This window comes from Arvicanthis niloticus, chromosome 10, assembly GCF_011762505.2.
Source record: "Arvicanthis niloticus isolate mArvNil1 chromosome 10, mArvNil1.pat.X, whole genome shotgun sequence".
NCBI lineage: Eukaryota > Metazoa > Chordata > Mammalia > Rodentia > Muridae > Arvicanthis > Arvicanthis niloticus.
Window position 1 is genome coordinate 74,840,019 of NC_047667.1, and position 14,907 is coordinate 74,854,925.

At 44.1% G+C, this 14,907-nt stretch overlaps 1 long non-coding RNA gene across 1 annotated transcript; it reads right to left on the minus strand.

Moving 5' to 3' along the window:
• Positions 1 to 487: 487 nt before the first annotated feature.
• LOC143443826 (uncharacterized) lies at positions 488 to 14,552 on the minus strand. The gene is made up of 3 exons (XR_013113122.1): positions 14,361 to 14,552; positions 6,389 to 6,697; positions 488 to 707 (listed from the first exon to the last, which is right to left on the minus strand). It is a non-coding gene; the product is annotated as an uncharacterized LOC143443826 (long non-coding RNA).
• Positions 14,553 to 14,907: the final 355 nt, after the last annotated feature.

Genomic DNA, 14,907 nt, shown 5'->3' on the forward strand with positions numbered 1-14,907 from the left:
TGCCATGTGTGTAGAAGTGCTAAAGCCAGAGTAGGAGGGAAAAAGACAAGAGACAATGGTTCCCCTAGCTCCTTCCCCATTCTCTGGTTGTATCCACCATAACCTCTGCCACTAAGGACTGAGCTCTTTTTCTACAAAGAGGAGACCATTCCACATCCGGCACATTAGAATTGCTTTAGGCACACCTGCTAGTTCTGTAGGACTGGTACCTATTACTCTTGCACACTCGGGATGAGACTCCTGGGAACTGTCATGAATACAGTCTGAAATCCCATATGTGAATCAAACCCAGAGGGAATGTCACTCACCGGCTGCTGCTGTGTCTGTGGCACCCCATAAAGGAAACTCTATGCACCACATAGGCATTTGCCTCTTGAAAGGAGGATGAGCAAAAAGCATCTGTGTTTACCAAATATCTGACTATGAGCATCTCCTATATTCCTTAAATCCTACTGAAGTGTAAAGCAAGACACTCACTAGAGCCGAGCAAATGCTTTAATTGTCACATTTCCATCAAATTTCACAAAAAGAAGCCTGAAGAGGTGAATTTGAATTCCAAGCATATGTGAAAAAAGTTGAACATGGGGGCACTTCTTTATTATCCCAGTATTAAGGTGGCAGAGGTAGCTGGATCCCTGGGGTTCACTCAGGCAGGTAGTATAGCCAATCGGTGAGCTCCAGGTTGCAAGATCTCATGGTAAGAGACTCTGTCATAAAAAATAAAATGGAGATCAATTGAGGGAAATCACCTGACATCAACTGTTGGTCTCCATGTACACGTGTACCCATATGCACATATACACACACTTATAAACACACTACACACACGAACATGTAAGTGCACATAGAAACCACGTTATTAGTTACTTTTCTATTGCTGTGATTAGTCACCGTGACCAAAGCAACTTACAGAAGAAAGAGGGATTATTTAGGCTATAGTTCCAGAGGAACTATAAACTATAAAGAGTTTAGAACCCATCATGGTGGAAGCAACACAGCACAAGCTGAGAGCTCACATTCTTGTACAGCAAGCACAGAGCAGAGAAAGTGAACTGCAAATGCTGAGTCTTTAAACTCTCAAGCCCACTTCTAGTGACATACACCTTCCATCAAGGAACCAAGTGTTCAAATGCCCAAGACTATGGGGGATGTTTCTCATTCAAACTATTTTTGCCAGGGCCACTACTGTGGCCCAGTCTGCTGCCTCTCCTCCTCCCCAGCCACCGCCACCACTACACACACCCACACAGAACAAAGAGAATTGTGCTGGGTTGAAATGCTATGTTCTGTTTTAATCAGATAGAAGTTTCTCATATCAGCTCTTGTTGACAGCAGTTTCTAGATTTTTTTTTTCTATAACAGAGGAAAGGTGAAACAGATTCCATTGTACAGTTGCATAGCTTGGTGTTCTGTATAAGATTGTTGCTCAGGTTCATGGGCTGTGAGGGCAAGTAGCACAGCTGCTAGGAGTGTGGAGCCCAGATTCTGCCTGTGCAGCTCACGAACCTGTGCAGCCGGCCCTCCTCCTGACTGATATTGGGCTGCCAAGCACTTCCCCTACCAGGTTGTTGGGAAGGTTAAAAGGGCTGGCGATTGCAGGTACACAGAGTTGTGCAGGGCACAGTGTCAGCATGTAAAGTGCGTTAGCTTTAATTCAGTTCACACTTACGAGTGTGTCCACGGTTTCCCGCTTGGGAAGCCACTATTGGCAAGGAGCAGGCACACGAGAATACCCCTGTTGTCATTAGTTTAACTGCATCCCCCTTATCCCAACACTTGTAAACCTCTAAAATTCTTTGTGTGGTCATCTGCTGTTATTGTTCCTTGTAATATGTCCCGCTCCACTGCAGACACTCTAAGAACGTAGAGACCAATAATTGCTTTGAGGTAATTTTGCAAAAGTGCATCTACAACTCTCTCCTGTGTCAGTTCACAAGGAAGACACAAGTACAGTGATTTGATTTCACAGGGAAGTTAGACCACAAATGGTTGGTTTGTAGCCCATGTCCCCTGAACTTGGACAGTGAATGTTGTCTTGGCCAATTCTTTTTTATTAATTAAAAATACATTTATTTGAAGTGTGTATAGTTTAAAGGACACTTAGAGGGTATTGATTCTCAGGCATCAAACTCAGGTCATCAGGCATGATGATAAGTAAGTATCCTTTTTCTGGTGACCCATGTCATTGGTGCTTGTGGCTCAAAAATTGCCATATTGGGTGTTACCTTATTGGGTCTGGCATCTTAGTTGGTATTTAATTGGGAGGTCCCTTTGATCTTATAGAAACTTCAGGTTGTATGGAGATCTGTTCATTATTATTTTTGTCTGTAGCCACTGAATCCATCACAGTACCAATGTTGGCATGTCCAGACAGCACAAAGAACATCAGGGGGGCTGGAAATTCACATTCTTGTTGCTATTGTGTGCATGTAAGTGTGTGTATTTGTGTGTGTATATGTTTGTGTGTGCATGTATGTGTTTGTGTGTGTCTGTGCTTGCATGTGCATGTATATGTGTGTGTTTGTGTGTGTCTGTGTTTGCATGTGCATGTGTGTATGTTTGTGTGTGCATGAGTGTGTTTGTCTGTGTTTGCATGTGCATGTGCCTCTGTGTGTGTGTGTGAGTGTGTGTGTGTGTGTGTGTGTGTGTAAGCTATCAGGAAACCTGTGTTTCACCCCTCTAGAACCATTCATCTTGTTTTTAGATGGAGGCTTTCATTAGCCTGGAGCTCAATGATTAGGGTAGGCTGGCTGGCCAGTGACTGTCAGAGATTCATCTTTGTATGTAGGTCAGAGCCTCTGCAGCCCTAGGATTACAAATGCATAGCACTGTAGGCAGATAAGGTTTGTTTTGTTTGTTTGTTTTGCTTTGCTTTTACTTGGATTCTGGAGATAGAATTTAGGTCTTTATGGCAAGCTATTCACCATGTGAGCTGTCTCCATGGCTATCTTGTTAGTTTCTGAGAACTCCAGGACTCAGGATTCTAAAGTCAAGGAAGATAGTGACTTAACAGGGTTCAAGGAAAACTTGAACTTGAACAATTAGTTAGCTTCACACAAGACTTCCATGCTGGACTCTGCTGTGGAATGTTATCCTCTAGAGTAATTTTTTCTATGTGGCTAATTGCCAAGACACTAAACCAATTATTGTGAATACCCCACCCCCAAAGACCTAACTTGTACAGAATATTCCAAAACTGTCCTTTTGGCCTCCTAGTTTGTTACAAGAATGTACTATTCTCTGTTTTATCTACTGGGAAAATGGTTGCTCTTTTAAATACAACTCAAAGAGCTTCTGCATGGGCTAGGAACCATTGGTTAATGGAATATACAATCAGAGAACGCTTTATATAAACACTAGTGTTCCTCTACTGCAGGACAATGACCACATTGCCTACCCCTGACCTTCCACACATCTTGGCACTGGTGCAAGAGTCAGCTGTGAGTCACTCATTCAAAGGGAGGGTCCTCAGTGTCCTCCCGCTTCCTCTTGTTATGAGCTCAAACTTACTACCTACCCGCTATTGTTCTCCCTTTGCTGGCGAACGCCCTTGCACTAAACCTCCCAGCCACTGTGACTGTGACCCCAGGAATCAGAGCCAAAGAGTCCAAGAGGATCCAGATGGCTCCTCCATTCTCTTGTGCCAAACCTGGCATTTCTCTGAATCTAAGATTTTCACACAGATGCTAGAAAATTATTACTCTGGCAAAAGAATCAGTGTCCTACTCTCTAGAAGGCACGGCTGCTTATGGCTGGGGCTTTGCAAAAGGTTATCCCTTTGTGCTGGATGAAGACCATGTAGTAATAATCCTAGAAAGCCAAAACATTAATATTTCTAGAACAAGTCGAGCCCTGTGTTTTCTTTGACAAGAAAAGACATTCCCTGATGTACTGGTGCATATTCTGTTACAATAATGAAATATGCAAAGCTGGGTAATTTAATAAAAAAAAAAAGAGGTTTGTATATTTCAGCCCACAGTTTTAGAGGTGGAAAGTTCACAACATGTTAGTGGTTCTGATGAGTCTTCTCTTGACTATATCCCAGCATGATGGATAGCAACACAAGGGGAACCCACGACAGACTGAGGAGAGGCATCATTATTACTCTCTTCTTTATATGCTCTCATAAGAAAGATCTGAAATCCCATGGACACTACTGGTTGCTATCCAAGGACATCAACCTTCTATTAGGCCCACTCCCTCAAAGTTTTTTTTTTTTTTTCAAAATGGCCATGCTGAGGACAAACCTCCAATGTACACAATGGTAATGTGTGTTCCTTAACAGAAACTAGGAAAAACTGAACGCTTCTGTCTTCTGTCTTCTAAAACATGTTCTATCTGTTAAAGTATGATTTATCTCATTGTAAATGAACAGATTGACTGATATGAAAACACTGTAAATATCTACAAGAGACATGGATAGTGTTTGCACAGCTGTGTAAGTTTATGTACCAACATTTTTCCTTCAAGAAGAGATATATGTATTCTCAGGACATTGTCCCCAGTGAGAAGCAAAGATTTCCTAATTCTGTACTCTCTATGAAGGTTTCTGGTTGCCAAAGAGAAAACTATATTTGACTTTGGTTTATTTAAGAGTTTCCTTTGGGAGTGGAAAGGTTTGTTCTCATAATTTGAGCATAGTATCTGTCTGGGGAAAACGTTAGTAATGTACTTACAAGAAACATCCTCAAGAATAGAACCTATTCCCACTATAGCCAGCAGACAACCACATAACATTTCCTAAGACCAGGAATTATAGGAAAAAAAATAGAATATATTGTTCAAAACAAACAAACAAACCAATGAAACATCTGAGAAGGTCAATGCACCTTATTCTGAAAATCCTATCACAAAAATCAGGTGAAAAGTCAGGGATGTGTCTTGAGGAAGCATCAGAAGGTAAGACAGTTTTGGACTTGTCGGGTCATAGAGTCTCCATGGAAACTACTCTGCTATCTCTCTAGGACACAACCACAGATAATGTGTGAAGGAACAGGTTCAAATAAGCCTTACTTGTGGATTTCCAAAGTTTTAATTTTTATATAGTTCTCATAATCATGAAATATCACTTCTTAAACTTTTAAAGCATCTGAAAAGTATTATGTTTTATGCTATACCCAACCCCCCCCGACCCCACCCCCACACTCTCCAGGATCCCATAAACTGGTATAAAGAAACATCAACCACCAGATCTGCCGTGGTTTGGATATGAAGTGTCACCCCCATAGGTTCTCATGTTTGAATACTTCCCCCCTTCCAGCTGGTGGTACTGCTTGGGAAAGTTGTGCCACCTTTAGGAAGTAGAGCAACACTGGAGGAAGTGAGTCACTGGGGGTAGGCATTGAGGTTTTGTAGCCCAGCCTCACTTCTTCCTGTTCTTCCCTTCCTGACTGGAGACACAATGTGACCAGCTGCCTCAGTCTCCCCACCACAATGGACAGTGTCCTTTCTTAAACTGTGAGGTAAAATAAGCACCCCCTTCCTGCAGCTGCTATTGTCAAAGCATTGGGAAAGTAGCTGTAAGATTGTAAGACCCATTTAGTAGTACATTTGTAAACGTGTACAAATCAACAAAAACAAAAACAAAATTCCCCAAACCCGTAAAGTTTACATCATATGAAACATTGAAAGTAGTCTAAAGACTGCAAGGAGAAGGCTAAGGTTTTCCCCTTATTTCCACATTGTACCATATTGTACTTAAGATCATGCTTGTCTACAGCATCCGTTCTCAAAGCAGGGTTGGCCCTGAAAAAGCATCCCTGGACAGTCTGTTAGAAATCCATCCCCATAGGCTCTAGCCTCTTCTACAGAATCAGAGACTAAAGCACAGAAACCCGAATCTCTCTTTTTTTGGCGTTGTTGGTGAGGGTGGTGGTGAGGTGGGGTGGAGGGGTAGGGGTATTGTTTGTTTCATATTGTTTTGTTTTGAGACATGGTCTTACTATGTAGCCTTGGCTGACCTGGAACTCATTATGTAGATGGGGGTGGGGGAGATGGGGAGTATGGGAGTGTCTCTGTTTCCCAAGTTCTGGGATTAAAGGTGTGTGCCTCCACATCTGGCCCAGACATCTGCTCCTTAATAATGCTGCCAATTCTCACTACTTCTCAAGAAGCACGGAGATAGACAAGGCAAGATGGGTGGCTCAGCCTGAGTGTAACCCCCTCTGCCACTCTTCACTCTGACATCCCTGAAGATCAGCCATAGCTTCCTCCTTGTAAACTGGGGGCGGGAATAGGATGGATGGGAAACCACACAGTGCTGAGCCTATGGCCAATTCTGCAATACAAAAGAAATAGTGAAGTAGAAAAGCATTATCCAGGCTTCTTTTTCTAAAGACATGGCTAGAGGAAGGAGAAAGACTAAGGTTTGAAAAGTTCCGTGTGATACCTCCACTCTCTTTGGGTATCTGTGGATGGACACAGAAACACAGAGCTAACTTGTCCTTGGAGAGCAAGGAGTGGCTAAGCCCCAAAGGTGATCAAACACGTAGTTAGAAACAAAGATGCAGGGAGGCTCCAAAGCAGGCAGGAAAGCCCTGGTAGCTGGACCAGCTCAAAGGCATGCTCTGTATGCCGGACTGTTGCTGAGCAGTGATAGGAAACTTGTGTAGGACATTGGGGCACAGTAGAGATGTCAAACCAGAGGTGCCTTGGGAATTCCATCTGCTGGAGACTTCTTGGGATCTTGACCTTCTCCCTAAATTGAAGAAAGGAGGTCAGCCAATTGTGCTTTAGTCTTGAGCAACAGAGTATTCTCCCCTGAGCTTGGTTTGTGTTGGCATCCATAATGAGGCTGCTATGAGCATCAGGGTGAATGGTGGCACCAAATCTAGTACTTCACAGACTTTGGACCAGTGAAGTGTTTATTTCTGAGACTGCCAAGGTTGTCTATAAGGAGAAAAAAAAAATCCCATTTTGTAGTAAGACTTTTCAAAAAATTGTGTCTATTACTATTATATTGTTTATGTGTGACACACACACACACACACACACACACACACACACACACACACACACACACAAGCGTATGTGATTGTGGGCCTATGCATGCCACTGCAAGCATGTGAAATTAACCTTTTGGGAGTTGGTTCTCTCCCTCGACTGTGGGTTCAGGGATTGAAGTCTGGTTGTCACACTTCCAAAGGAAGAGATTTTACCATCTCTTTGGCCTGCAATAAAGGCTTTGAATGGCAACTTCCACCGACTCTCACTTAAATATGACCATAAAGGGGTGCTTGCTCATGATCCGGGAAGGGCTTCTCATCAGGAGTTATTAACTCACAGGGCCACTAACCCGAGAGCAGCTTGTTTAGAACCATCCTAGGGACCCCTCCTTCCCACTTGCTCTAGGCTTTAGAAAGTACACTATAATGTTTACAGCCTAAAATATTTGTCTCTTCATGTAAAGCTTGCCTAGTCTTGATTTTAGTCCTGGTGGACATCAGATTTCATGGTGACATGTGGAGATTGCTGTGTGTGTCTGTGTGGTGGGGGGAAGGGGGAAAGGAGGAGTCACGCTTACTAACTCTAAGTCCAGAGTTGGCCCTTGTGTAGAGCTGTGTTCATTCCCATAAAAGGCCTGAGCTTGCATTATCTCGATTTTTGATCTCATGACCCCACAGAACATGATCCAGGATGGAAAAAAACCAGATTTCTGAGGCTGGTTGGTGCTGGACTGCAGAAACACACCCTCTGCTGAACTCAGATTCCCCAGGAGGGAACCTGGCATGGACAACCAGCTTAGCCTGCAGAGGGGTACGTTGAGGACAAGGAAACTGACTGTTAAGGACCTCAAGTGAGGATGAAATGAAGGTAGGAGGGGATTCCAGTGAAAGCATGTTTTGGGGGCTGAGGTCTAGGCTACCTCAGCCTTCTGGTCTCCTGTGCACAGTGGATAAAGATTTCCTACTTTTCTATGGGAGCCTGAGCCTCAGCGCTATATCCTTCAATATGCCATGCAAGACAGCAAGTGACAGACCTCTGCTTCTACTGTTGGAGAATGTGGCTAGTGGTCTCATCTCCCTTAACTTTCCAGGCACTAGGAGAAGAGAGTGCATGCTTCTCAGGGCCTCCTTCCCCCCGTCACTTTCACTCAGAATCCATCAAGGTACATGTCCAGTGGTCACAGGTAGCATGTTAAGCTTCAGAGTAAGATAGACCATCAGATCTGGAAACTGTATTTCTCATCAAATGCTCTGTGCTGATTTTTTCCCTATTTCTTTTGTGCTACAGTCAGTCCTACAGAATGGAATGTGAATAGTGGAAAATTCTTCACAGAGGGAAAAAAATCCCATGACCTGATCCATAGCCACCCAGAGCCAAAGCACACAGGGCTCTGGGTGGCTGTGCTGACACAGCAGGTGTGGCCTGCTCTGGGACACTTTAGAAGTCACAGCATATCCCCTGAAAAAGCCCTTGATGGCCAGATAAGTAACTACTTAAGATCCCTGAGGGTTGGGATCTGGTACGATGATGGCATTGGCTGGGTGGCTGTGATGGTCTTGTGGACCTAAGTGGGACATACAGATGTTGGACTCATACAAGGGTGGTCATCCCTTGCAGATGCCCAGCTGCTGGTGTATGGGGGCAGCTGCATGTCATTTCCTTGACAGTCTCAGAGTACAAGAGGTCAGGTAAGGAGAAGGTTGTTCTAAGCTCTCTAACAAAAGGGACCTTGTCCATTTTATTCCCTGTGGAATTTCCTCTGCCCAGAACAGTGTGTGCCTCATGAAAGATGCCCAAATAGCTGTTGATGGGGGGCAGGCTGTAAACCCCATTTCCAAAGAGAAAGCTGCTTACAAAGAAGGCTAGTCACTATCTGGGTAGTGGTTGGTTCAGCGACCTACTCTGGGAATTCTTTTCCTTTTAGCTCAGTCACTCGGCTCTGTTGCTCCTCCACTGAGCATTCAGCTCCTCCATGGTAGCTACACTCAAGCTAAAACATGCATCAAGTGGCCCCTGCTCCATCCGGCTGAATTCCTTTCCAACTGTGCATCACATCATTCTGACTTTTGCTTCAGGTTCAGACCCGTTTAGTTTCTCATAAGTTAGAGTTGGATAGATGATAGTGTATATCTTAGGAGTCAGAAATATGGGTTCAAATCCTGACTCTGCCACTTCCCAGTAGGACAACCCGTGGCAGATTATTTTTAGGCTTCAGCCTCAGGTGTTTAATCTATAAAGTAGGAATATTAATAGCATCTCTTGGTATGTTTAGGAAAAAAGGATGGTGTACATAATTTCAGATCCTGTTAGTTGTATGCATGGCTTTTCTAAAGGAGTGCCTCTACCAGGTGAGGACTTAGTAGATTTTAATTTTATTGATCAGCTGTTTTCTTCTATGACTGGAGGAAGAGGGAGATGCATTAATTTGTGGGGTTTGTACAGAGACAATTTAGAGAGCAAAAAAGAAAGTTGACATGTGCCATGGAATACAGTCTGAATGTCTGTGGCCACTTCAACTGTATATGCCAAAGGCCTATGACTGAAGGTAGCCTTTCACCTTGTGCAAAACAAAAGAGGCATCAGAGGGCTGCCTCCCCTTTTCACCGTGTGAGGACAGAGAATCAGGAATCAGGTCCTCAGCTGATATATTCTGCTGGTGCTTAAATGTCGGCCTTCCCAGCTTACAGACCCACAATGACAAACGTCTGTCAATCACAGGCTACCAAGTTTATGGTATTTTCTTTGAGAAGAATAGGACAACATTGCTATATTATCTACAACTTACTTGAAAAAACATACCATTTAACCACATTTCAATGGTATGCATTGAAATCTGTTTTACTCTAAACATAGCTAAATGTTGGAAGCTGTATGATGTTCTTAAGATTACTTCATCTTTTCATAGTCTATAGTTTAATACTACCATTTTAGTAATAATTATTTGCTAATTTGCTAAGAACAGGAGATGTTTTCTGCATTAGTATCCTGGGTGTAAAAGTTTGGTTGCATTGGCGGAATGAGCTAGAACTGTCAACGTAACTGTGTGAGCAGCTTGACCTTGGTGTGAACAGTGTATGAATACCTCATCACTGGACTGGCTCCGAGGTCTCCCATTGGAGTCTATGTCTATCTGCTTAAGGAGATTTCTATCATCTAACCACTTAGTTGATTCGTGCTGGTAGCTCCTTGTAACACCCGCTTCAGTTAAAGGGCTGAGAGCTGGGGTAAAGCAGGCAGTCTCAGGTTTTGGTTGCTGTTAGCTCGGAAGGATCTTTGTGCCTCGGAATTGGCCCTGACACTTGGCACTTTCGATGCAGTGGAGTTAGAGACAGGACTATGCACCTCTATCTATCATTTCTAACAGATGAAAGCTACCAGGCAGCCAGGCACCTGACTCTAACAGAGAATGACCACTGGGATAAGCCAGTGGGAAACAGTAGTGCCGGAGGCCCGTGTTTCAGTGATTAATAAAAGCAAGAAAGCGTTGGAGAGACCCAGAGGAGACCAGAATCAGCAAGAGTCGTTGCTGATTCAATGTGGCAGCAAGCTAAAGGGAACACTAGAAATGCCCATACCAGAGTGGGGTGGGGTGATGTGCAATCCTAGCACTGAGAAGTTTAAGAAAGGAGAATCATCTAAATTATCAAAAAATAAATATCAAAAACAAAACAAAAAAAAGGAATATAAAAGACTCCCAAAATAAGTTCACATTGCCTGTCCAGCAGCTCTGAGAGATGGATGGGTCCATCACTACCAGGAACAGAAAGCTATACAATTGTAACCATAGTGGTTTAAATTGACTTGGACAATGAGCCATTCTGTTGCTATTCAAATTCAGGGTTCCTGGCTCTGAGTTAGTCTCTTTGCATTTTGCTTCCTGCAAGTAAAGAAACAAAGAGAGGCAGCAAGAAAGTAAGAAGGACTGAAGTGGCCTGAAGAAGGGGTGCAGCCAGGAGGATGCTGTAACAGAAGGAGGAGCCCTGGAAAGATGGGGCCTTCTACCCGCTGTGGGTGCTGACAGGGGCTCCTCACAGGAAGTAACTCCCTTATACTGTCATCTCCACCTCATTTCTAAATGTGGGGACAGGTCTGCGTGGGAATCCAGAGTCCCTGCAACTCACTGTCCAGTACACAGACCTTCTTGGGTACTCTTTCCTGTAAGGAGTTCTCTTTCTTATTCCCAGACTTCCCTGACTCGGAAATTTCCTTCTGAATGCCAATGGAGAGGAGGAAGACACAGCTGTATGGTATCTGTCATAGCTAGCACTTGGTGACTGCTAAGACTGTGAGGTAGAGGACCCTTTATGGTCATTCAGAGCTGCCCTGCACCTTCCTGCCACTTAGATAAATAAGCCACTGAGTGAGATAGATGGGGCAGCCTATGCTCTCCCAGGAATGAAACTGACACAAAGCACTGGCTTTGGCTTCTCTCTTTTGCCCTGAGCAGTCATTTCCAGCACTTTTGGGGGCCTTTTAAGACCCGTAGGCCTGGCTTCTGCCGGATCTGACTTTGCAGGTACATAAGAGACGAAGTACTTCTTCTAGACACTGAATGGTTAGGAAGACTTTGTTCTTTTGTTCTAAGGTAAGCTACAGGCTGGGATGAAGACAGAATCTTCCCAGCTAACGTCTAAGGCTCTTTGCCAGTGTGCATGGCACATTGTCACCCGTTGGATGAGTAACGGCTCGCCTTCAGGCCTAGGCCAACTCAGTTCTCCACTAGTGCATTCCCAGTATTTCCATTTGGCCTCAGACTTTGGTTTCTAAATTGGCCTTGACATATTTAGAAGGTGCCTTGGAGGCATTCGTGTGCCTGCTGAACAACTTCACTCGGCACAGGGCAGGATAGATGACGGGTACCAGTAGGGTCTACTTGATGAAACTACCCACAGAGAGAAGCTAAGTAATGTCTAAGGTCTGAGGAGTGCAGACGGAATTTGATTAGGAGTCGTACCTGATTTGTGGTCCCTATAGTATAAAGCCCAGGGAAAAGAGTGGGAATAGTATAGCCCACAGCCATCTCTCTGTGTGAAGTCTCCTGTGAAAAGCTTAGCTGTCTTAAGTATCCCAGCACGTAGTACCTTTGCTGGGTGGGCGGTAGACATCTTCTCTGCAGTTGTCTGAGAATGAGCAAGGAAAGACTCTCCTGAAATTGGGCACACAGAGAGAACGGTGCCTGGAGGCCAGCATGTCACCCTCAGGAGTCTCAGCAATGCCACTTGGGTGTAGAAGGCAGATGCGCACACAGTAGGATGCCAACAGAAGGACCTGGGCACACATGCTCACTAGGAAAAATTTCACACGGCCACCTTGAGCGGGACGGACGGCAGGCACATCTCATTCTTTGAAGTCCCTGTCTTCTAGGCATCTCTTGGTAACTAGCATGTTATCAAACAAGGAGACACCTCAGGAGTGATGTCTTCATATCAATTATGCAGGGAATAATTTTGCAATATATGACATGGAAGTTTTCTTATTAAGGCAAAAATATGAAATATATAGCTTATTGTAACCCCTTTACAATGCATCCTCCAATGAGTGACACTGAGTACATCCACATTATCACAAAACCGTCACCGCAACCCTCTTTCAAGGCCAGTGAGGTCCCTCAGTGGAAAAAGGCACTTGTTTTGCAAAACTAACATCCTGAATTCAATTCCCCAAATCCATAGTGACAGGAATCAACTTCCAAAAGCAGTCCTCCGAATTCCTCTGCATGCTGTGAAAATGCAACATCTAGTATACATTACAACACACACACACACACACACACACACACACACACACCATCATCATCACCATCACCACCATCATCATCATCACCATCATCATCTCCATCCCCATCATCCAATAACAGCTGTTAGATCAGGAGTGGCAGCCATGAGATTGACTTGTATTCAGAAGCAGTTTATCTTTATTAGATTAATGAAGTAGGGGAATCCGTCTGAAGGGAAGGAGACTGTGTGCGCAGGCACAGTGGGCTTGAGGGCTTTATAGGAAAAAAGGGGGCACTTTGAGGATGCGAAAATTTCATCTGCAGGTCTGTTTCTTGCAGTATCAGGGTCATAAAATGCCATTTAGATGTTCTTATCAATATGTTGACCTTCTTGTCAGTGGCTTCTCAGCTCCTAACTGCTAGAAGACGTTATCAGTGAGCTAACGTTCCTGTCTGGAGTCTCTGGCCTCACCGGAGGCTTTAGTCATTAAACAGTAACAATAAAATAATTATTACTATCATAAAAATAATAAGATACAAAATAAGTATTAAATCCTTTTTTTTCTCGGTCTCTGGAATGCATTCTGTTCTATGAATGACTCCAGAATTTTGTAGAATAAATCTTTGAGCTGGAAACCACTTGTTCATACTGAGAATGGCTTTCCTTCATAACCATCCATCGTTCCTTTTGCTGTTTAGCTAACTGTGCTTCCGAGTTCCCTCACTGTAGAGGAAACCACTTGTTCATACTGAGAATGGCTCTTTCCTTCATAACCCTCCATTGTTCCTTTTGCTGTGTTTTAACTAACTGTGCTTCCGAGTTCCCTCACTGCAGAGCAACTTGTAGAGCAATGACCTCACTTTGTAATTGTTCTCAGCTGGAAAGCTTATTCTTCGTGGATAAGCTAGGAGCGGAAGAAGCTAGTTTCCTCCTTAAAAGTCCAGGGATGCAGGAAATCCTGGACAAGTCTGTGCAGGGTGAGGTGATGGCCCCAAGTCTTCCTTCCATTCTACTTCCACCAAGACCAAGACAAAGCAGCAGCACAGAGACAGCGTTGGTCATTTCCATGTGTCTGAGATCTGAAGCCACGCCCTTTTTATTTCTGACTTTTCACTGGCCCTGTCATCTCCCAGCATCCTCTGTGAGTGCTGAAGACAAGAAGCCATGGCCCAGCTTCTGGAGGAGGGTTAAGTTAGCCTTCTCCCATTGGTGGCAGATGTCTTGGCAGGTGGCCAGTGGGCCTGGTCATCTAGTGAACCCGGGGCCTGTGCCTGGGCAGCTCAGTTGTTTAACCACACACACAGCATGCTTATGACCCAGGTTCTAGGACCACAACAAACAGAAAAGCAGATAGCTCCAGCTCTGCTGGGACTGATGCTCAGGGAGACAGGTACAAGGTAGCTAATGAGTAACTCGATCCTATTTTTTTTTTAAAGCAACATGAACCTAACCAGCAGCAATTAAGCTGAACCATGTAATCACAAATTGGACCCTTTACAATTGTCACCTGTCACTAAGAGAAAAATGCTTGGAGCGGAGACCCTTTTTTTCTGGGTTAACACTGAATCAAAGAGGTTTTTAAAGCAAGGAAGGTGAAAAGAACGTGCATTTATCTTTTAATGTAAAACCCTTAAAGCACTAGCCTTGCCTGAAGCAACCAGTTCCCCACTCTCCCTTCTGCGTCCCGAGTTAGCTTACCAGTGAGCTTCCAAATCCCACATACTGACTATTGATCAGCATGCTTGTTTAATTACCCAGCAGAGTGGGTTCTTCACCAATCAATTTCTCTTCTAAAATGCCAATCCTGCTCCAGAGGGAGGAGGGGCTCAGCTGGTCTTTGTTTGCTTTTGAATTCCTGTTCTGAGCAGAGTCTGCTCACACACGGGTCAATTTTTAAAGTGTTCTCTTCTTATTTCATTGCCTCTGCACTTCACCCTGGATACTCGAGTGGCTCTAGAAATCCTTTTGCCTCTTCTTACTGCTAATTTAGCTTTGTTCAATTGTTTCACAATCACCTGGCCTGATCATTTCCCTTATTTCTTTTAGTCAACAACAATCCAAAGCTCTTTTCGTTTTTTTGCATCCCAGGCTGAAGTCTTTGGGTGTAGTGAAGAGAGGAACCACTGATGCCTCTCCATGCTCATCTCCAGGAGAGAAGAAAGACACTTTCTGCCTGGGGACATCTCCTGGCTTGCCCCTAGAGCCTTACTTATAGGGTCCAGGAAATTTGTGAGTTCAGACCTCT